Below are 21702 nucleotides of genomic sequence, written 5' to 3' on the forward strand. Positions count from 1 at the left end.
TAGATTTGGATGTTGTTCCCACTAGTAAAATTTTGGTGTGACATGACAAGTGTCTGGTTGATGATGTGAATACTCTTGCTGAAGGATTCAACTTTACTCAGGATTTTTGTCCCCTTCATATGTCTTTGCTAGGCAGTGCAGATGGAGCAATTTTCTTTCTTGATTTCACACCTGTGATGAGAAATGGAAACCCCTCAGTGATGGGGACTGGTGACTTGCTCAGTGTTGAGTCCTGTAAGTTACTGTTTAGGAAAATACTATAAAATGAAGGATTTCAGCTCTGATTCTCTTGGACTAAGGGCAGAGTTCTGCACAGCTTTGCATCTCAAAAAGAGCTCTTTAACTACACAGCCACTGGGAAAAAAAAAGTAATTGCTACCCTTGCTGATCATTTTAAAAACCCAACCCTGGTTTTCCGTTTTCCCCTAAAACGGTTCAGAGAAAATATTTTCAGCCTCTTTCAGTTTTCTGTAATTATTATTCCCTCTCTAATCTCTTTAGTATTCTGGAGCACAGTCTGCTTTCTATATGTTCCAAAAGGTGAACATCCTCATCCTCAAAATGTTCCACTGTTAGAAATGGAATCACGTGGAATCAATTATTTTTCAGTGTGACTAATGAATCACACTGGGTTCGTGTCCTGTGAACTGCAGTGTTATTTTACCTAACTCAGCAACAGTTTTCAGCTACATTCAGTTACCCTGAATTCAGTTGGCATCTTTCATCACAGAAAATCATTCTATCAGTTGGTGCCTAACAGCTCTTTTTGAACTTTAGGCTTGGTTACTCACTCTAATCTAGGCAAAAGCTATTTATGCTTCAGGTAATATTTGCTGGATTTTGGTACAAATGTTCAACTTCCTTCAGGATATAGTAACCTGGCAACTCAAATTAAGTTTCCTGAAATTGGTAGACAGTTTGGAAAGTATTCCTTCGGTTCTCCTTTACTGGTTTCCTCAGTGAATGGGAAACATGCACTTAAGTTCTGTGCCTGAATCTGTTTCATAATCTTCTATCAGAAAGTAATTAAAATTCAATTCCCTCAAGTAGTCAGGCCACTTAAGGAAATGTATTCAATCATGGAATTGACTCCAATTTTTTTGGATAATAAATGTGCTAAATGAGCACTTGGCCTCTCTACTATTCTTCAGTCATAAATGAATTTTATACTGTCACTGCTTCAGTGGCAATTTAGGATTGAACTGTTGCCATGCAGTCTATGCTTAGACACTTATGGAATCAAAACACACTGAGTCACTTGAGTTGTCCTCAACACCTTGAGCTTGGGTTGTCCTCAATGATCAAGCCTGAGAATTAAGAAATACTTGAGTCTGATAGAAATCTTGCTTTATCTATTCTGTTGATGCATGTTGGCCAGACAGGAAGTAACCCTTACAGAATTCAGCAGGGTGAATAGTCTGGGTTTTCTGGTTAGCTAAGTGCTGATATCAGTAAGAGTATCAAGATAACTGAGTTGAATGTTTTTAAGGCTTATACACATGATTACAAACTTTGATTACTTTCTAGCCAATCTACATGGCCTCCTATCCCTATTACCATATCACACAAATGTTTATTATTAGTTTCTTTTCACTTATATGCTTTGAAAAGGAGGAGGTCACACACTCCTGATTTTTCTTACTAATTTAGAGAATAGTTTTTAAAGAGTTGGCTGAACTGTGTAGTTGTGCCTACATCTTCATCAACTGATGCTTGAAAGCACCTAATAAAGTAACTAAACTATGAAATAATGCTGGCTGCTCTTAAGAACATGTGACAGGAACTTCAGAAGGGCAGGGAGTGAACAGTATCTCAGGATCAATGGTGTAATTTCAAATGAAGTCAGGGCATTTCCCTCTTATCTTCATGTCAGATCAATTACAGTGACCTGCTTCTTAATATCAGTGAACAAGAATTTATCTTTTTAGCTGCAAAATGAAAAGCTAATTTAAAAAACATGAAAACCCAAAACTAACCACCAACAAAAATCTGAAGCAGTGCCCCAGTTAAAATGGTGATTTACTGCTGATATTCAGAGATATAATTAAGTCTTCTGTGGATGCAGACAATAGCAAGTTAAGTGTTACCATTTATCAGCTGAATTTGTACCATTATCCCAGAGTTAATATGTAAGGAGAGCTGCTTTGTCCTTACCACTGCTCTAAGAGCCTTTCAGGGAGATTAACTGTTAGAACAAGTCTGGGATCAGTAAACAGCCCAGAGGAATTTCTCCAGTTATGTTGTTTTGGTTTTTGGGCAGCAGACACATTTTCAGTAGGGGCTTAAAATCCCATTTGATAAAGGTCTTGGGCTTACTATGAAACTTCCTTTAAAAAAAAAAAACTTACCTCCGTGGCATTCCTGCCTTGTGTGCTTTAGTATATTATTAAACAAATGTATCCAATCAATTTCACCTTAAGTACCTCTTTTTGTCAGATGCATGGGAGCGATGAACTGTGCCCAAGGCCACTTCGAGGGTTTTGGTTTTTTTCCCTTAGGAAATGGTCATAGAGCGTTCAGAGAGGTCTTCAGGGAATGATTTGATGTATTCATCTTGTTACAATTTTACAAATAGGTCGTGTGCATTCTGCAAGAGATAATGGTGGGGAGAATAGGGAAAAGTCACTACTCTGAATTTGCTGCTCTGGTTATGATCAGTTGTTGTATTCCACGCTTTGCTTGCTGCTTTAGCATAGCTCTGGTGTTTGGCACAGGACTGTGGATGAGTGAAATATGCTGGCATTGAGCAGAATAAAATTCCAGTATTTTCTTTATTTCATGGCTTTTTTCTTCTTCTTTTGTTTTATAGGTGATTTATCTTAGGATATTATTCATTGCCACATTGACAAGCTGGATTTTTTTTTTTTTCTCACTTGTAGCTAAATGTGCTTGAGAGCCAGGATTAGAATTGGGAATGGATCTTCAATTTAATGTTTAGTTACAGAGACATTTAATTATTTTCAAAAAACCAAACCTTAGTTTATTAATATTAGAAGGGGGCAGGGAAGAGAAACTCCTGAAACTGTACTCTCTTAAAAGTTTTGGGAATAGTTTGGACTGTCAAAATAAGATTGTGGATAATCTTGTGAGATTTTGTGAGGCTTAGTTTTGTGTTTTATTTGCCTATGGTATGGTTTCAGCCCTCGTAAATATAGAAATCTTTGCTTTAGGTGTTTTCTTATTTTTCAAGGTTGAATCCTTCTCTGTTTGTAATGTACAAAAAGTTCTCTTACCTTTCAATTTCAGTCATTGTAATAATCTCATTTTACTTGCTATCATTCTGATTCTTTAGTTTCTCACGGTTTACTTTTTTTTCCTAGCTTCCTAAAAGAGCAAGAACAAGCTGGCAGCCATGTTGTATGGCTGTTGTATGACAGTGTCATACAAAAGGGATTTACGGCTTTTAGGACGTAACAAATTATTTAAATTCTTGTCATTTGCATAATGGTCTCCAGAAATTGGCATACAACATCATGAGAAAGTAAAATGCCACTGTAATATCAGCTGGCTGAGAATGCTTGGAAAAGCCAGTGAGCGTATTTTCGAAGGATCCAAAATCATGGCCTAAAGGAAGTCCAATACATATATATCCCGAACATGTTTGCTTCTGGTTAACGTACAGCTAGAACTGCCATGCTTTGAACAGTTTTGATAAAAGTGCTGTGCAAAGTATTTGGAGTGTGGTGAACATGGGGATTCATCCTTGTAGGAGTAGGCCCATGTGTGTAGCACTGTAAATTGCTCTGACAAAATGGAGGAACACTTATTAAAATTTACTACATTCTTAAGTATTACAGCTGGTGGTGGGGTCCGAGGCTGTGACCCAGGAAGAGATGACCGGTCCGGGGAGATGGTCCCGAAAGGAATCGCCTTCCCGGGGTCCGGTGTCTTCCTCTCAGCTGGTGGCAGAGGAGCCCTTGCAGAAGCTGTCAGCTCTTTAGTGATATCAGCTCGTGATTCCAGCTCAGCTCTGCAGGGCTGCCTCTAGGCCAAACCAGACCAGAGAGAGAGACGAGAAGGCCCGTGTGGCTGGTTCCGCACAAAGGTAGCTTTATTGTGGGTCCCCTCCGGCGAAGGGAAGGCCAGGGACGAGCTCTCTCTACAGAGGCGAACTGGTCTTCTTTTATAGGGATACAGGGGATCAGCAAGGGGCCCAATGGGTTACAGAGGTTCTGGGATAGACCAATGGGTTACAGAATGACTTAAGTGTCAGGAATCAAATGTATTTCTGCACAATAAACAAAAAGAAAGTAGAGAAAATAGTCACAGTTGTGGTTTCACAAGTCCACGACAAAGTGTCATTCATATTTAGAAAACAAGGAGTTTGGGTGACAAGGTTTTGCTTCTGCCTACAGCCAGGGGTGTGTGAATCGAGATTCTGGACTGGAAAAAAGGTAAAGCATATACTGTGATATGAATGAAATTTATTACAAGCTATCTCCCTGTATTTCCATGAAGTCTGTCCTTGAAGCATCCTGATGCCTTTGATTACTGTCCTGCCTTACACTGATCAATGCAAGATCAAATTTAAGGATAACAATAAGGAACACAGTAAGGACAAAGAGAATCTGCAGCTATTCTTGTACAGTGGCATACTTGGAATACATGAATAAATCCTGGCTTAGTCTGAAAACTGTGTTTCAGGCTTTTCGTGAAAAAAAATTCTCTAGTTCACCATTTATTTCTAGAACTCTTTTTCTGTAGTGAGGAATTCCCAAGGCTAGGTCTGTTTTGTGAACCCTTTTTTCCAGCTGAGCTGGATGTGTCTTGGTGGTGTTTCATTGAATGAGCCATTGATTCAATTAGGGTTAAAGCCAACTTCTCTTAGCTCCTATTTTGCCCTTTCTGTTACAGTCTTCATGGATTACTGTAGGAATTCCAAGTGGCAATGCAGTTTGTGAGCTGAAACTGTAAAGAAAAGTGAAAGAAACCTAAATTCCAACTCATTTAACTTTAAATTAAACAAGCAAAACTCTTCAACAATTTAAATTACTTTTAATATATGGTATTTTTCGGTTTGTGAAAATAGGAAGAAGCATAAAATAAAGTAGATACTCATTTGGATGTACATCAGTCCTCCTTGTACCTTATTAATCATGTAGTGTGAAAGCTATTGTATGTGTGAGAACAAATCCTTGACTGCAATGCCATCCAGCTCCCAGCTCTGGCCTGGAATGTGGGCTTTGTGAGTAGTGAGGACCACGTATATAATAAAGTGCTTGCTTTCCCATGCCTGCACCAGAGGACTAATTGAAACTTTTATGTGGTATTTGTGGTATTATAATGAGAAAAATTGCTTTTAGTTTTTAACAGCTTCTGGGTCTTTAAAATCATGATAGCATCCTGAAGAATTTAATGTGATGTTTTCATTTTATTTCATTTAAAATTTATTTACTGGGCATCATGGAACATCCTGACTTGGAAAGAACCCACAAGGGTCATCAAGTCCAACTCCTGGCCCTGCACAGGACAGCCCCAGGGATGCACCCTGTGCCTGAGAGCACTGTCCAAATGTTTGTGGAACTCTGTCAGGCTTGGTGCTGTAACCACTTCCCTGGGCAGTCTGTTCAGTGCCCAACCACCCTGTGGGTGAAGAATCTTTTCCAATAACCAGCCTAAACCTCCCTCATGTAGGGAAGCCACAGAAGGTTTTCTTCTCTGTGAGCTTTTGCTACTGAATATCTATGAAATAGGAGAAATTAGATCTAGATTTATTCTTATGTGGCAAATTATTTTTTCTAATTCCAGATAGCAGTTTGGGCAACAAAAAATATGACATCTATTTTCAAACGGTTCTGGAGTCCCAGGTGACTGAAAATGGGAAAAAAAAATGAGGAATTAGGAAGGATCCATTTCTCAAGCTCTCCATACTGTAGCTCATGTATTGTAACAATATATTATATATGAAAGTGTAGTTTTAAGGTTTTTAGAAAATTGTTAAAATTCTTTTTTTAATAAGATTTTCAATTCTGAAAGGGTTTCCCTCTAGACAAGACTTTAATGAGTGAAGTCCCAGTCCAGAGTTGTAATCAAACAATTAACCAGGTTTTAGTTCCCCATTCCTTAAAATGCACCTCAAAGGATTGTTAGTGTCAGGATGTGATGTAAACACATTGTATTCAGTGGTCTGGGGCTTAAGGGAGGATTCATCCTATGAAGAGCTGATTTCTGTGGTGGTTTTATAATCAGAAACAAAAATGTAAATTAATTAGGAAGAATGCTTGGCTCAGTCAGCTGGACCAAATTTCCAAAGGTGAAAATTCCCTGTAGATGAAAGTTAGAAGCGAAAGAATCAACCAATAAAATTTGAATGGCTAATTTGGAGAGGCTGAGCATAATCAATTTGGCTTTAGAAGTGGCCAGGAAAAAGAACACTTCTTGGTGCTAGCTGAGAGTCAGGGAGACAAAAATGCAATGTTGGGCAAGTACTGCTATAAATAATGATCAGAAAAATAAAAAGGTTTTTGTCTGTTGCAAGAAAGGAACAAGTCTGAGAATCACCCGCACTCCTTCTCTTGGGGCCTGTTTAATAGCCTGAGGCTGAATGTTTGTTCTCTTATGAGAGGCCCACAAATGGGGAGGAGGCTGCATGAAAATAATAGACCCTCCAACCTGAGAGCGAGAGGAATACGAAGAACTTCTTGCTTCTCTCTCTGTTATCTGCTTTTCTTATCAACTCTGACTTGCCTTAGTGAGAGAGGAGAGAAAGCACAATAGGAGAAATAGAAAGCACCAAATGTTATTAATTTTCTGTCTTGGGAAACGAAGATAAAAATGCAAGGCTGGGTTTGAGTGACCTGAGTTACCACAGTTTGTATTTTTCATTGTTTTTGGCAATAGAGGCATACCTTGAAAAAAGGTGTTTGGGAATTTTTTAGCCATTATCTCTGAAGGGAGGGGACTGTTTTTTTCATGACACATTTGAATCATACTTCCTGAGCACTATGGAAAATTCTAAATACTGGATATTATTTTAAAATTTAAAAAAAAAAAAAAAAAAACTTAAATCAAGGGCCTAATCCAAAGTTTCCTGGACTCAAAGGAAAGGATGTCACTCTTCCCATTAGTCCCTGAATAAGATTTGCTTCTCACTGAAGAAATAGAAAACTTCCCAGCCATATAATTTACTAAGTTAAAGATTTCTTTACCTCTTCTTAAAGCTGGTTGCTTTCAGACAGCCAGGTGTTGTAAATATTCATGCTGGAATAAATTTGCTTGTCGGGGGTATTTAGTGCAAATGATCCTTGCACTTGAAAAAATGTCTTGTCTTTTTCTGCCCAAGAGCTCTGGTAAGTTTTTATAGGTACTGTAGAAAGAGATAGACTGTTCTAAATACTTGATTTATCGGGATCCCCGACCTTGTCATCCTCTGTGGCTTGCGTTGTCTTTGGGTATTGAAGCAAATAGAATCGTTTCTCCAAAGCGCTGAGCAATTTAACTTTCATAACCTGTGAAAAAAGCACCAGATGTTACTGAGGTTCCAAGTTTCCCATCTCTGCTTTGAACTTGTCTCCCTCCCACATGGTTATTAAACTTTGGTTACAGCAATAACAGCTTCTTTTGAAGACAATGACAGTGTTGTCTGATGCACTTAAATTCTGGTTTAAAATACCATCTAAACCAGTTAAATGGGCAACACATCAAAGCTTGTCAGGAGCTGTAAAGGAAAGGCTGCTGCCTTTTAAGGCAAAATGATAGCAAGATTAGCATATTTATAAGCACAAATGTTTGGAGGACAGGTTTTTGTCCTCAGTTATAGCCCTGGAATAGCTTTCTTTTCTTTGTCATCAAAACTGCAAAAAATTTTACTAAAATCTCCAAATAGAGCAGCCTTACAGGGTCTAACGATCACCCAGAGTGTGGCTGTTTTGTAAAGCCTGCTCATGTTTCCATGCTGGGTTACTGAAGACAGTGCTGCTAAGGTGGTGTAATGTGTCTCCTTTAAAATGTTTGTAACTGTCACTGACTTCATAAAATCCAAAATACCCTGAAGGTTTCTAAGCATTTCATTTTTTTCCCTACTCAACACAATTTCTTATTAGTGAATTATTGTAGGTTAGAAATCTAAGCAGGTTTTTTGATTTTAGGATATTCCAGAAAACAAGTAGTCATATATACTTAGAGGTCTTAACAAAGTAATCTCAATAATTTTCCTTGCTTCTGTTCTAGAAATGGATTTTCAGGAAAGCAGTTACCATTGTTATAATTGCCAACAAAAGCAGAGATCATGAAATAATTCTCTTGTCAATTCCCAAGTCTTTTCAATGGCTTTATAAAAGAATAAATTTTGTTGGCTCTTACGTTGTCATACTTTCCAGAAAAGCAGAAAAACTTGCCATGTTCTTATTCTTGGGGAGGGGAATCTGCATTTCAGCTGGGCAAAATACCTTGGCTAAACAGGGAAATCTTTAGATAAATCAGAATGTTTCAGTTTTTGGTATCTAAAAAAGAGCAGAATCCCCCTCATATTCAGCTAAAAAACAATTAAAGACATAAGAGAAATCAGAGTAAAAAAAAAGCAAAAGTGACGTCTGAGTAGTTTCATATGGTGAGAGGAACGAGGAAATCAGTAGGGGACTTACTCATGAATGCTCAGTGATGAATGCCATCTCCACAGATCATGGCAGCATGGCCTTTGGCAGTTTCATTACCTCCTAAAATCAGTGGATATGGTCTATCAAACTTGCAGACCTGGTAAAAAAATATTGCTCCCCTTGAATCTTAACAGGGCTCCTTCAATCAAAAGTATTCTTATGGTTTGCACTAACACTTTTCCCAGTTTACTTTGGACAGGAATAGATTCTGTATTCCCAAAGAAGCATTTTCTGTAATGGGCAGATTTCCATGCTGAACTGGGGGCAGGTTTACATGCTGAAAACTTGAGATGGTAAAAGGGGAAAAAAATAGCAAAAACCTCTTGTCTATCCCCTGCCATCTTGGCAGTGATCACCAACTGTCTGTTTGGGCTTTTTTTCTAAGTTGACCATCTAAAATACAAAACAGAAAACAGCCAAACAAAATTGTTTTGAAAAAAAGGGCTACATTTGCACTGTGTGTATGACTGCAGTACAACAGTGATAATACAGTGTAAATTTTTTATTCTTTTTAATAAATTTTTAAGATGCTGCCAAAATACTCTCACTTTTCAATTTTTAATTATATGTCCACTTATCATCTATAGCAAACTGAAGGCGTTACATATGAAGTCTGAACTGTTAAACACACAAGTACTAGATGACTTTATTCTGTGTAGTTCTTTATGGTCTAACAGTCAACAGTAGTTGCTTGTTCCAATCTCCTTTTATAGATGCCATAAAAAATACTCTGGGACACTGCTGAATATTTTAGGACTTGAGCAAGAGGGTAAAGTGTGGTCAGTACAGCTGCAGAAACTGGTCAGATCTTTTCATATCTTGCAGATAATGATTCTCAGCTATGATTCAGCTGCTTCTATTTCGTTTCAGGTTTCTAAAGCCAAACCTCTATCACTTGCAGTGATTTGAACTCTTATCAGATGGTGGGTAAGAAATACATTTCGTGTTCCTCTGTATTTCTCTTCTTTAAAAGAAAAAAAAAATCAAAACAACAAACAAACAAGAAATGAACAAAACTTTATTTCCTCAGAGTTTCCTTCACAGAAGTGTGAAAAAATAAAAAAGTTAAAGGTTTATTTGACAGTATAAAGGGGTATAAGCTCAAACTCAGGGTTCTGGAAACAAACAGGACTGTTTTCCCAAAGACTGGCTGGTGGATCAGGTAAGAATATACCTGCAAACTCTTCTAAACCTGCTGTTAATACCCAGCTTTATCCTGTCACTTGGTCAGAGTCACTCATGTCACAAGTCAAAACCTCTGCTGCAATATTGCAAAGAATTTGGCAACTCGTCTGCCATTTTATGTCAATTTTCTAATGTCCTTAGGGACAGACTGTACAGAGTATCAGAAAAATGCAATTGCTGTTGGACCACGCAGGAAAATTCAGGAGAATAAGATGTCAGAGAGCTAAACCCATAGTTTTTTCTCAGTATCATAAACTCATAATATGTTTCCTATTTCTTGCTAGAAATTGACTAGAAATGATCCATATTTCAAACTCTCTATTTCTAATAATTTATTGCATTGCAAAATCTTTTCAACTGGGTGGCTGGAAAAGTGCATTCCCTGTGTTTGTTCATTAAGAAGCTTCGAATTTGTCCTGTGACACTCCAGATGTGGGTGCCAATGATTTTCTATCTCACAGGGAAGAAAAAACCAATAATAGATGCAACCATGCTATTTTATTGTATTTTCTTTAACATTAAAAATAAAAGATGGAACTAGAAAGAAAGAGGTCATTCATCATCTCCTGTCAAAAACATAAATGCAGGAAGAAAAGGAACATACATATACCTATATACATGATTTGGGTTTATATCAAGGATGTATGCAGCACAAATGCATAATAGTAAGCTTCACTGCAAAGTACTATGGAAAACCTACATTTTCAGAAGTTTCCTTTTTAATTCCAACTGCTTTTTACTGAAAAGTGGAGACCTGGGAAGCTTTTATGAACCAAGATATTTACTGCTGCCGTTATGAAAATTTCTTTTCACAGAACAAGTAATTTGCTTGAAAACTTGTATGTGAAACTCCTTCCTCTTAAGCGACTTTAACTCAGAATGTAGCAAATTAAATTCAATAGGGAATAAAGGATAGAACAAGTGGTTTCTATGTTCAGGATTGTTAGAGTAACCTTATTGCTCCAAGGAGGATATAAAAAAAGTAATTGTCTTTCTATTGCAAAAATTCTTTCCATCTAAGTGCCTCATTTCGCTTGAGAAGCACAGCATTGGTTGTTCACCTCTGCATCCATTAGCCACTTAGACACATTAAAGTGCTTTAAAAAAATTTTACAATAAAATTTAGGCTTTTACTAGACATTGTTCATGACAGGTTGAAATAATCCTTTTCATTCTCTAGATATTTTCCAGTATTTCCCAGTTCTTATATTTTTTGATAGAAAAAAAGGTCACTCTTTTTAACAAAATGAAGCAATAAAAATCAGAAATTGAAACTGAGAAAAATAAGTTTTATAAACCTTGACTATAAACTTCTCGAACATTAATAAGCATGTTCTATTAAAAGAAAAAATCTAAAAAAAAAAAACAAAAACATGATGGTAAGAGATTTAGACTCCCACTCTTTACTATGAGTTAAATCTCAAGTAATTTGAATGCTTATCAGCATTTTTTCTGTTTTTACCTTCAGTTATTGGACAATGTCATAGCAATTAGTAGAGCGGTAGTCAGCGTGTGTGCCTTGGTAATTCCTCCTGTCAATAGAAGGATTATAGATACATTCCAAATTTTATTTAGCTTTAATCCAATTATTCTCAGTTTAGGGTTGAATATCTTCTTTGTACAGACATGAACAAACCGCAGCGTTCACCTGCCAGCTGAGCTGCTGGGAGTGAGGACAGGCACACTTTGGGCTGCTCCCAGAGGTGACAAGAGCAGTGATGTTCTTTTTGTGCAGTACTGTCCCTGACCAAGTGGCTTTCTGCTCTCCCTGCGAGCAAACTGAGCCTGTTCAGTGACAAATCTCTGCTGTTCCTGGGGCTGCCTTGCTGCAATGGAGTGTGCTGGTCTGCTCACTGTTGCCATGGATGTGCTTTTTTTTAATCTCATATGGTTTTGTTATGGGAAACAAATTAGTTGAAAGAGTAGTAGATAAGCTTGTAATTTCAAAGTAAAGTCTATTGACACTGGCATTTTTTCTCATTTCCTGATGTACTTATAACCAAAGCACTTGTGTGTCAGGCTGACAGGTCTCTTAAATGTTCTTTTGGGCTGAATGAGTGCTACTGGTTCTCTTGGCTTCATGGAATCCTTTGTCAGAAAACTTCTTTTTATTTCTTTCTCAGTAAAACGGTACTGATGAAAGAGATGTGTAATTCTGGTGTACCCACGTTCAATTAAATTCACATCCAAACATGAGCCAGTGTTACTCTCTTTCCTACGTAATTTATAATTTGGGATATTTTACACTTTGCTATGGTCAAAAATGAGGTCAGACAAGGTGGTGGAGTAACATAAAATTCATCAGAAATTCAGGCGAAAAAACACTAAATACTGGCTTCTGAAAGCCATTGCTTACATTATTAAATATTACTGATCTTCTGAGTGTCTCTTCCTTCTATAATTCCAAGTGAAGTGATTTGGCTTTGAGGGGTTCTGGGGGTGCTTTGTGTGGGAGTGCTGACACAGCACCCATGGAGTCCTGTTTAATATCTCCACTGAGACACTAAGCCTGCTCCCTGCTTTGTACAGGCTGCCAATACTTCCCCATTCCAGCTCAGAGCTGAATAGTTTGTTCCACCTAAGCTCTCCCTGCGTTGTCAGATGGTGCTGGAAAAGCTGCTTTAATTTGGCACCAGGAGCTGTCACACAGGCAGATGAAGGGGTTGCCTTTTTCTGTCTTGCAGCTCTTACTTGCTGCTGACAGCTGAGATGCAGTGCTAGACTTTATGCTAAATTAAATATAAAAGAAGCAGGATTCAGGAGGATCAAGGAAAAGCTTTGGATTGGGGCCAGCATCAGTCCAATTACTCAGCACTGAGTTTGTCAGATAAAACATGTATGTTGTGTGTGCTCAAGTTTAAACAAACACTGTTGTACAAATCAAGAATAGTGTGTAGGTTATCAATTCTCAAGATAATATAAACAAGATAAGCATGTATTAAAACTCTAAACATGAAAATATATCCGATATCTTCCGAAGGAGCTTTTAATATTTTTCTCTGTATGCTTTTTCCCTGACCCCAGCTGTCCCATAAGTCATTGCCTTTTGTAAAAGGCAGTAGAATTCCTGTTATAGTCTATTGCACAGTGCATGGATGCTCAAGAACGCTTTTGCTGAACTTGCTTTTCAACACAAGGAATTAACTGGGAGGTTTTTTTTTACTTGACAAGGATTAATAAGTTTTGATGTCTCTGATTGGGAATAGTGCAGATATAAATGGCTTATTCAGCTTACGGCATTCATTCTAAAATCACAGAAACCCAGCCTGAGGCATATCAACTCAGACTTGTACTTTCCCATCATATTTGTCATTTGTCTAGATTAATATTCAGCTTGTCAGCAATATTATCTGCCTAAGCACTCCAAAAATCAGTAGCTATGGTCTAGTATGGCTAAAACTAAAGCAAATAGATTCTAGTATGAGCTGAAAGCATCTGTCATTTAAGCTTATTCTGGTGTTCAGCAAAGCATGACCCATCACCTTAGACATGTAGGCTTTTTATTTTCACGATCTGCTACTGTTTTCTTCTCCCATCAGCCCTCTTCAGATGTACACGCCTAAGCAGAGTCTTGGAAATGTGAAAATATTAAGCCTTGGGCAGCTGGCACTTGAAAGTGAAACACTGCATGGAGTGTGTCAGAAAAGCACTGCACAGGTCCCTGGTCAGGAACTGAGAATCCTTGGGGAGCAAGTCTTTTAGAGAAGCACTGAGTTGCTTTCTCATAGGCTAAGCACTGATGTAAGGAGTGCTGGGTCTCTTTTTCAGTCCTCTAGTCCTTGTGTGGTTTTCCATCATCCTTTATTTTTCAGTCGTCCTCCTACCCCACCCTCCACTTTACTCTTTTGATTGCATTTAACCTTTTCTAGTGTCTTTTACAATTTTTCAGTCTTGTCCCTCTAGCATGAATAAGCATTCCTTATCCTAGCACCTTGTATCTGTGGAGTTCTTCGAATTAAGCAAAAGTACAGTTTAGCTGGAAGATTGATGTAGCAGCAGGCAGGTAAAGTTTACTTAAATCGCAATAAGTAGATACCTCATAGCTAGAGGTAGAAAAGGGAATTTGTTATCTGACAATTATGAACTTGGGTGCTTTGTAGTAGTGGCACAAGGTTTCTTCAGTACATTTCTCCATGAGATAAAAGGACGATGGGTTTGATTATATTAGCAGGTACTAACTAAAGGGAATTGGTTTGTTTTCTTCATATATGAGTTGGCAGATCAGTGGCATACAGCAAGTGTTTGCTGTTGGGTCAGAGATGGGGAAGGCAAGGAATATTACCCATAAGCTCCTACTGCCTTAGGGGTAAAACCCCTACCACCATTTAAAAAAACTTAAGTGCTGCTGTAGCTGTACAAAGATATTTTTCTCCATTCAAAAGCATTTCTGCTGTTACCAGTATATGACAGGAAGCTTTGTAGCATTGGGTCATCAAAGGCAAACTGATCAAACACGTATAACAAAAAAAGGTGAGAGCATCTACAGTCTATGTCTGGAATCTCAGCAGAGGTTTTTAGGAAGTACTGTATAGCTGAGAAATCTCCAATCCTCCAGTCTACTTTTCGCAAATTCAAAAAAGATAGATCTAGATTGGTGTCTTTGGGAGAATATAATCTGAGCTTACACGTGGGCAATTTACAATAACATGGGACATAAGATCCTATTTTTTCACGTTCTTTGAAATGATCCCATTACACTCAACAGGAATCTTTCAGTTTCATGGAATAGAATGAATTCTCAGTTCTGATGAAATTTGTATCAAGTTCAGGCTTGTAGCTATTTTGGTCTATATTTCAGTACCTCCCAGAGTTTTCTGAGAAAAAGAGGGGTGGTGGTGATATATAATTATGGATATTCCAGTGTTTTAGTTTGTGGAGGTTTATTTTACATTTGACATTTCGTATGTTGATGGGCCTGGGTGAGCTATACACAACAAAGTTCTGAAGTAAAAAAAAAAAAAAAACCCAAACATTTTCATCCTTTGATTCCAAGGCAGCTGGTTGTGAGATTTGGAGCTACTTCCACAATCACAGTTACAAATCCAGAGGGTACAGTCAAACTACTTAAATTGCAGTGAAACTTATAGAATATGTATGTTTTTTTCCATTGAGTACGAAAACCTCTCTTGTCAGCATTTCATCTCATATTGGCTATTCTTTATACTGAAGAGCCTTTCTATTTCAGCTTGTAGTCAAGGTAAAGAAACATGTGCCAGCTGTTCTTAAATGATTCTATTTGGATTTGTATTGGGTTTTTTGCCAAGAATTTGCATTGGAAAGAGCAAGAATTGTGAAGATGACCCCTTATTTGGTTAGGTTTATTCATGCTGATCCATTAGGAGGTTTCCTGCTTTCTTAGCCAGATTCATTTTGTCAGAGGTCTCTGCACTGACCCTATTCTGTCTTGAGCTGGTTCAGAACTTCAGTGAGCTGTCCTCCAGGTTTATCCTGTCTCTTCTTTGCTGACATCAAGCAATCCCATCTGGAGTCTAATCCAAATGCCTCGCGTAGTTTGAATCAAAGGTTCTTTGACTCCTATTCATTTCTGAAAAATGAATGATTTTTCATGTAAAATAATTTCCAAACAAGTTTTGTTTAAGTGGTTAAGAACATTAGACAAGGCTTATCTTTTCCAGAATGTGATTGTATGGAGCTAAGATTCTCTGAAAATTCCATTCGCAGAAAAAATATTTCTTGAGTGAATGTAACCCCTAGCATTCATCTGTCTGAGAGAATGTCTAATGTAAATAAAGGTTAAACAGTTTCATTTTTATTTCTTGTCAATAGACATCTTCTCATATTTTTTAATCCTCTGTGTTAAATGGAATATTTCAGAAGAGTTACAGTAAAAAACCTGCTCTTCACATGTCACGAGCACAAAGATTCACTTAGAAAAATTTGGAAAGAACTTAGTCTAGGCATGAGTAGAAGAGGTTTGGGGATTTTTTTTGTTTCTCAAATGGAAATTTAATAATTTTTAACCTGATATTGATTTATAGTTTTTACGATTTTGAAGTTCCCTATTTTACAAAGACACTTCTGCCCTGGGCTGAGAATGTCTTTCCTATTTAACTAATAGGTTTAACTAAGTGGCTTAATGCGAGCTGGAAAAAGGAGGATGGGTCTGAGGGACTATCCAGTTGTGAGGCTTGCCACACCAGTGGGAGGAAAAGCATCTTACTAAGCAATAGAAGTCTAATAATGAAATATATTTGTGTACTACACTTCTGCACAGCACTGTAAAGATGCAAAACGCTGTGTAATTGCTATGATTTATTAATGCATTTGTATACTTTTGTAATAGCTCTAGTACTTTCTAATAACAAGCAATACATTTATAAACACATGGTTGGCAAAGCTGTTTCAGTCAACCAACCGCTTCTAAATTTATATAATTTTTGAGACATTATTTTAGCATGAACTTTAGAGTTTTCTGCATATAAAAAGCTCCTAAATTCTTTTAAATGGGACCTTGAGGAATTCAAGCCTGGGAACAAGTTTATTTAATGGCTTAGTCGGTTGCTAACACATACTGGTTTATAGCTACTTCAAAGTAGTAGATGATTTGCCTTCTCTTTTATGGGATGGATTTCAGTTGCTTTCTTTTGTGGAATTCAAGCTTTAACAACTAGCAGGTATCTTCTCCCAAAAAAAGGTAACATCAGGAAAGGGAAGTTATTCAAGTGGGATAAACTCTGTCATCTCTACAGACTGAACAGGCTTGCTTTGCCCAGTTTTCTTGATGGAACTGAGCAGATTTAAGGCTGCTTTCCATTTCTCAGGCCCAGCAGACTTACCTTGGCACCGCATCCTGCTGTGGCAGCTGGAGGGTTTGCTCTGAGTTCCCTCACAGCTTGTGACAAATTTGCTCTAATCAAAGCTTTGGTGACAGAACAGAAAAAAGAGAAAACTCTTGAGTATCTTCTTTACCAGTGAGTTAAATTTAACCAAAAGTAAAAATAATAGCAAAACATTTTGGCATGAAGAAATTGAAACAAATAATATTTCTATTTTGACCACTAGCCATACTGGCAGAAATCTGATGAATATATTTGCCAGGTGTTCCTGGTGATTTTTGTTTTCATATTTATTTTTGGTAACTCTGGTATCTCCTTTTTGTAACATTTCAAATTTTGTTTTTCCTCTGTAATATTAACTGTAAAACGTGGTCCTGTATTTAATTTAATTTCATTGCTAACTTATCCTGTGATAGAGAAAAACTCTTTCTTCCCTGACAGATCTTTGTAGTAGAATTTATACACTTTTGTTTTTTCTCTTGAAAAATAGACTGATGTTTACTAAAGCAAATTTGCAAATAAGTTCTTCTTTGGTCTGTGTTTTATGTTTTTTTTTCTGGGGAATTGGGTTAGCAGGATGTGAACAAAAGCTTAAATATTATCTCTAAAGGCACTGTAACCTAGAGATTTAAATCAAAGCACATTGTCTGTAGCTTTAAAAGGCATACTGGAATGGTGCTTTGACTCTTAGCTTGGCATTATATAATAGAGTTATTATATCAGGGTTGAATCCAGGAAAAAAATATCCAGAGGCCCATGTCTCTCTCTTTAAATGTTTCAAAATGAGTCCTATTTCTTTTCACATAAAGGTTGAAATGGGAATAGAATTGAGTCTAGATGGAAAACTTGATTTAGACCATAAATTGAGATTTATTTTTTGTTCCTCTCCCTCTGATCAAGATCTTGAATGTTCAACTGTTGGAACCCTGGGTTCAGAGAATTTAGAGTTCTGGAATATAGTAATATACATGTAACAAAATGGAGAGTTTTGGGTGTAGGTTAGTTCTTCTTCTTTCTTCTTCCTTCTTCTTCACAAGTCTGGGTGATCTGGTATTGGTTCAAAAAACCCGCAGTGTGGAACATGAATGATTACTTATTGGATTATAAGTAAAAATAAATTAGTTGGCATTCCATAATTGGATAATTTGGGCTTTAAAAGACCTTGGAAGGTAGAACTCTGGGGCCATTTTCACCATGTTAACTTAGAGGCACGTTCTGTGCAGCTGTAACATAGATAAGAAATAATAAACATCTGAGTCCAAAGAACAGCTCTGCATCTCCTGCATTTCAATCTGAACTCTGAGTAAAAGAACTCACAAAACAGAGGCAGAGAAAGAAAAGGAACAGAAACAGAATATTTAATATTCAACTACATTTGTTACAAGATACTTTGATTTCTGTGTTTCAAAATAAGTTAAAAATAATGTTAGGGGAAATGGGATGTGATGGGTGCTACTAATTATTTTAAAATGTGAAAATAGAAACCATTAGAAAATTCAGCCTAACTTGTCAGCTAGCCTGTTAAGAGAGGAAGGAAATAAGCTGCTCCCCAAACTGAGAACGACCTGGGGTTGATAGGCATGGCGGATGCAGGGGGACCTATCATCTGCAGTGTGCCAGTGCAAGTTGCTAATTCGAGGCAGATTAGTCTGAAGGACCAAAAGGGCTGTGAAACGCTAATGACACTCCAGGACACCTCTTCACACTCAGACAACTTCAGCATGTTCCCATTTGTGTGGTGACTTTTTGCTGCTGTGCAAGCGTGGCTACACATTGTCACAGAACATTCAATTGCTGTTTAGTGCTATGTGACATGATGTCATCTGACAGGATCACCTTTGGCCAAGTGAGAATTTTCACTGTCGCTCAAGCCTCAAAATAAAAATTCATCCTGTGTATGTGCTGTACCTGCCAAGTTCACTCTTTAATCTGAGCTAATAGTCCCTGCATATATAGCACAGTAGCCATTCCATTTCAGAGACATTGAAGCTATAGCCAAAAGTTAATGCATCTAAATTACATAATGATAATTTTTCAGTGTACAAAAATGACCTTAATGAAATGGGATGAGTAACAAGTCTGCTTAACGCAGTCAGTTCTACACCAGTTTCTTGCACAGTGCCCAGTGGAGGGCATGGCACCTCAGGATGGGGTCCCCAGGGGCCAGGTATCTTCCCCAAGGAGGATCCTGGGAGCTCTCTGTACAAGGATACAGAGGGGTTGGAAAGTCAGTGCCCCACAGAGATTTCACCTCCACTCCAGCATCAAGAAAATACCCCCTGCCTCTGGCAAGATTACCTTACTTGAAGGTTTATCTCCTTTGTTCCAAACTAGGTGTTTCTGAACCCCACTTTTGAAGATGCAGATGGAGGAAGAGCAGAACATTTGGGATTAAAGCTCTGTTCCAGAGTGGAGGAGACTTGACTCCTGTACCCACTAGTGGTGCTCAAACCAACACCTCCTGGCCTCTGAGAGTGTGCTAAGCCCAAAGGTCTGAAAGTTCTGCCTCAGTGCTGAGCTGGGGTAAAGAAGTGCTGTTTGCTTTCTTTATGCTTTTATATCTTGAGAACATTTCTTCCACATATATTACTTTAGATACTGCTTTTAAAAATATGCTGAAGATAGCCTGAAGGCATTGGCAGAGCCTTAGCTTGATAATAAATTATTTTTAAGACAAGAGATGATATTTCAGGCTATTTTAATAAATGCCAGTGAGGGCACAGCACTGTGACAGAGGGGCTCTCAAACTCTTGAGGTAAAAGCTTCACCCTATGGAAATGTTGCTGTAGGATTCCTGATGGTTTTCTGCACTCTGAAGGGATTTGAAGGCAGCTCTCTGGGGATGAATACCTTTCCTGCTCCAGTTAGTGAAAGCAAAAGCTTTCCTTAGTCACAATTAACATGCTCAGACTGCAGTGTGTTGATACTTGGGGCCTCTGATACACTTGAATGTGTTTTCACTGATGAATTGCTGAAAAAACTGAGCAGGTGGGTGGGTTCTAAACACTTCTCTGGGTCAATAGGATGGATCTGACTAGGGCAAAAGAAACAGTATATGGTGCTTTCCTTGGAGTATTTAGACAGTACTTTTCAGCAGTCCTCCATTTGTTTTATGTAATTCAGGGTCAAGAACCTTTAGCTCCTGACTTTGTGAGCAGAGGGCTCTTCTGCTTTTTGTGCAATGCCTGCTGTAATGGTGCAACGGTTATCATGAAATGGTAAAAGGCACTAGTCATTGCAGAGCTCCAGACTCACTTATAAATGGAACTGTGAATAACTAGAGCTTTATAAATGGTTCCTCAAGAAAAACAATTGTCAGAAGAATAAATGCAAGGAATCACAGCAGCATATTCAAGCACATGTTTTTCATTTCTTTAGAAGTTATGATTAATAGTGTCAGCCTACAGAATCTTTTATATCTCTTCCTGGCCTGCAGAAAGCACAAGGCATCAGCATTGTCTGAAGCATTTGAATTATGAGAACTGAACTTTGCATTTTACAAGACAAATGAACTTTACTTTTTAAATTGCTTTCAGTCTGAACTTGTTCTTGTGTTTAAACACTGACTGCAGTGTCAGGGAAACAGGATATAGAGTTTGCTTCTAGAATGACACAATGAATTTAGTAGAATTAGCTAGAAATTTGATTTGGTATTTCAGTATTTATCACAAACTTGCAGCTCCTCATGGTTTTCTCCACTTTTCTCCCCTTGTTTTGAAATTCTGAGCAGTTCCCATTGATAGAAATTTGAGTTACAATTGCTTTTTTTTTCCATAATGTTTTGCTATTGATAGATAAAAATGAAAGAAACATTTCTTAAAATATTTTATTTTATTTCTGTTACTGAAAGGCTGAAGGGATATGATTTAAACTCCAAATATTAAAAAGGGACATTAAACCAAAACCTTCCCTGTTCAACCATGAGGTATAGTTTGGAGGAAGGCAATATACAGTATAAGCTCGTACAAGCTGAGGAGGAGATTATTTATTTCTCTTCATTAAAATCAAGAAGATACTGTGTTTATAGTCATGCACTTGATTCAGAGACTGAGCTTCCTTCCTGATTAAATCACTGGGATTTGGCAAGTATTTGCAATTTCTTATCCAGCAGGTCTGTAATATTCACAGCTGTATCAAAGTAATTAAAAATAAATCTGTGTCTGAGGCTTAAGTGCTGGTATGTATACCTGCGTGCATGCACACTCTCAAAGTGAAAAGGTCATGGAACAACGTCCTATACACAAAACTCTTAGTTATCTTGTACCAGTGTCAGTTTTGCAAATCTTACTATTTCTACAACTTCAATGAGAATGTGTAGCATTCTACTATCGGAGTGTGCTAATCACTTACTCTGTACACAGAAGTTTTCCTCTTTACTCAAAAGACAAACAATCCCAATAACTGGTAGCCTGTTATTTTCAGTGGTGGAAAACCTAAAACATTGTAAGGTGGGTACCTGAATACTTTTGTTCTATAGTTTGCTGATCCTGATCGTTCTAAAATAAATGTGCACTTTGGGAAATGTGCTGACTCTTTAATGCATTTGGAAATGATTATGAATTGCAGCTTATTTTCCTAAAGGGAACAAGCTTCTCTAAGTCTGTTCAGATTAGAGAGGTTCAATACCCAGCAGTTTCCAGTTAAGGATTTTACAGAAATCTTTTCTCAGTTTTAGTTTCCAATCAGTGCCTCTGTTTATCCTTCCCTCAAAGCTCATGTGAGTTTTGAATTCTGCAAAGAAAACAAATTATCAGAAATGGGTAGAAAACATAATTCCCTCTTCCAACTAGATAAATTCTGTTCCTCCCCATCTTCCTCCAGGATCAATTCTCTCATAAGCCTTATTTTCTGTTTGGATTTTAGCAACTTCTTCCTTGTGTTCCTGTCTCATGTGAACCAACAGACCGCTAAATATTGCCCAGCTCTGGCAAAAATGCTGGTCCTGATTGCCTCAGAGGTCAGCTTTCCTTCTGAGTCGACAGAGAGCCCACAAGGCTAAGCAGGCAAGTTCTGTGGCTGTGCAAACAGGGACAGGAAATGGGGCTGTGAAAGTTCAGGCACTTCAGTGAAAACACTGAGCCTCTGTCCTCCTCTACATCCACCAAAAGCAGAACAGTTCCTGTCTT

At 37.8% G+C, this 21702-nt stretch overlaps 1 protein-coding gene across 1 annotated transcript in view; it reads left to right on the forward strand.

The window, feature by feature from the left end:
• The window catches only part of TFPI (tissue factor pathway inhibitor), a 173016-nt gene that overhangs the window by 45310 nt on the left and 106004 nt on the right, over positions 1–21702 (forward strand). The gene's annotated exons all lie outside the window — the stretch shown is intronic.

The sequence above is a fragment of the Corvus kubaryi genome, unplaced genomic scaffold (assembly GCF_017639235.1).
Source record: "Corvus kubaryi isolate FWS band 111438036 unplaced genomic scaffold, C.kubaryi_AGA036_p1.0 37396, whole genome shotgun sequence".
In the NCBI taxonomy this organism is placed as follows: Eukaryota; Metazoa; Chordata; class Aves; order Passeriformes; family Corvidae; genus Corvus; species Corvus kubaryi.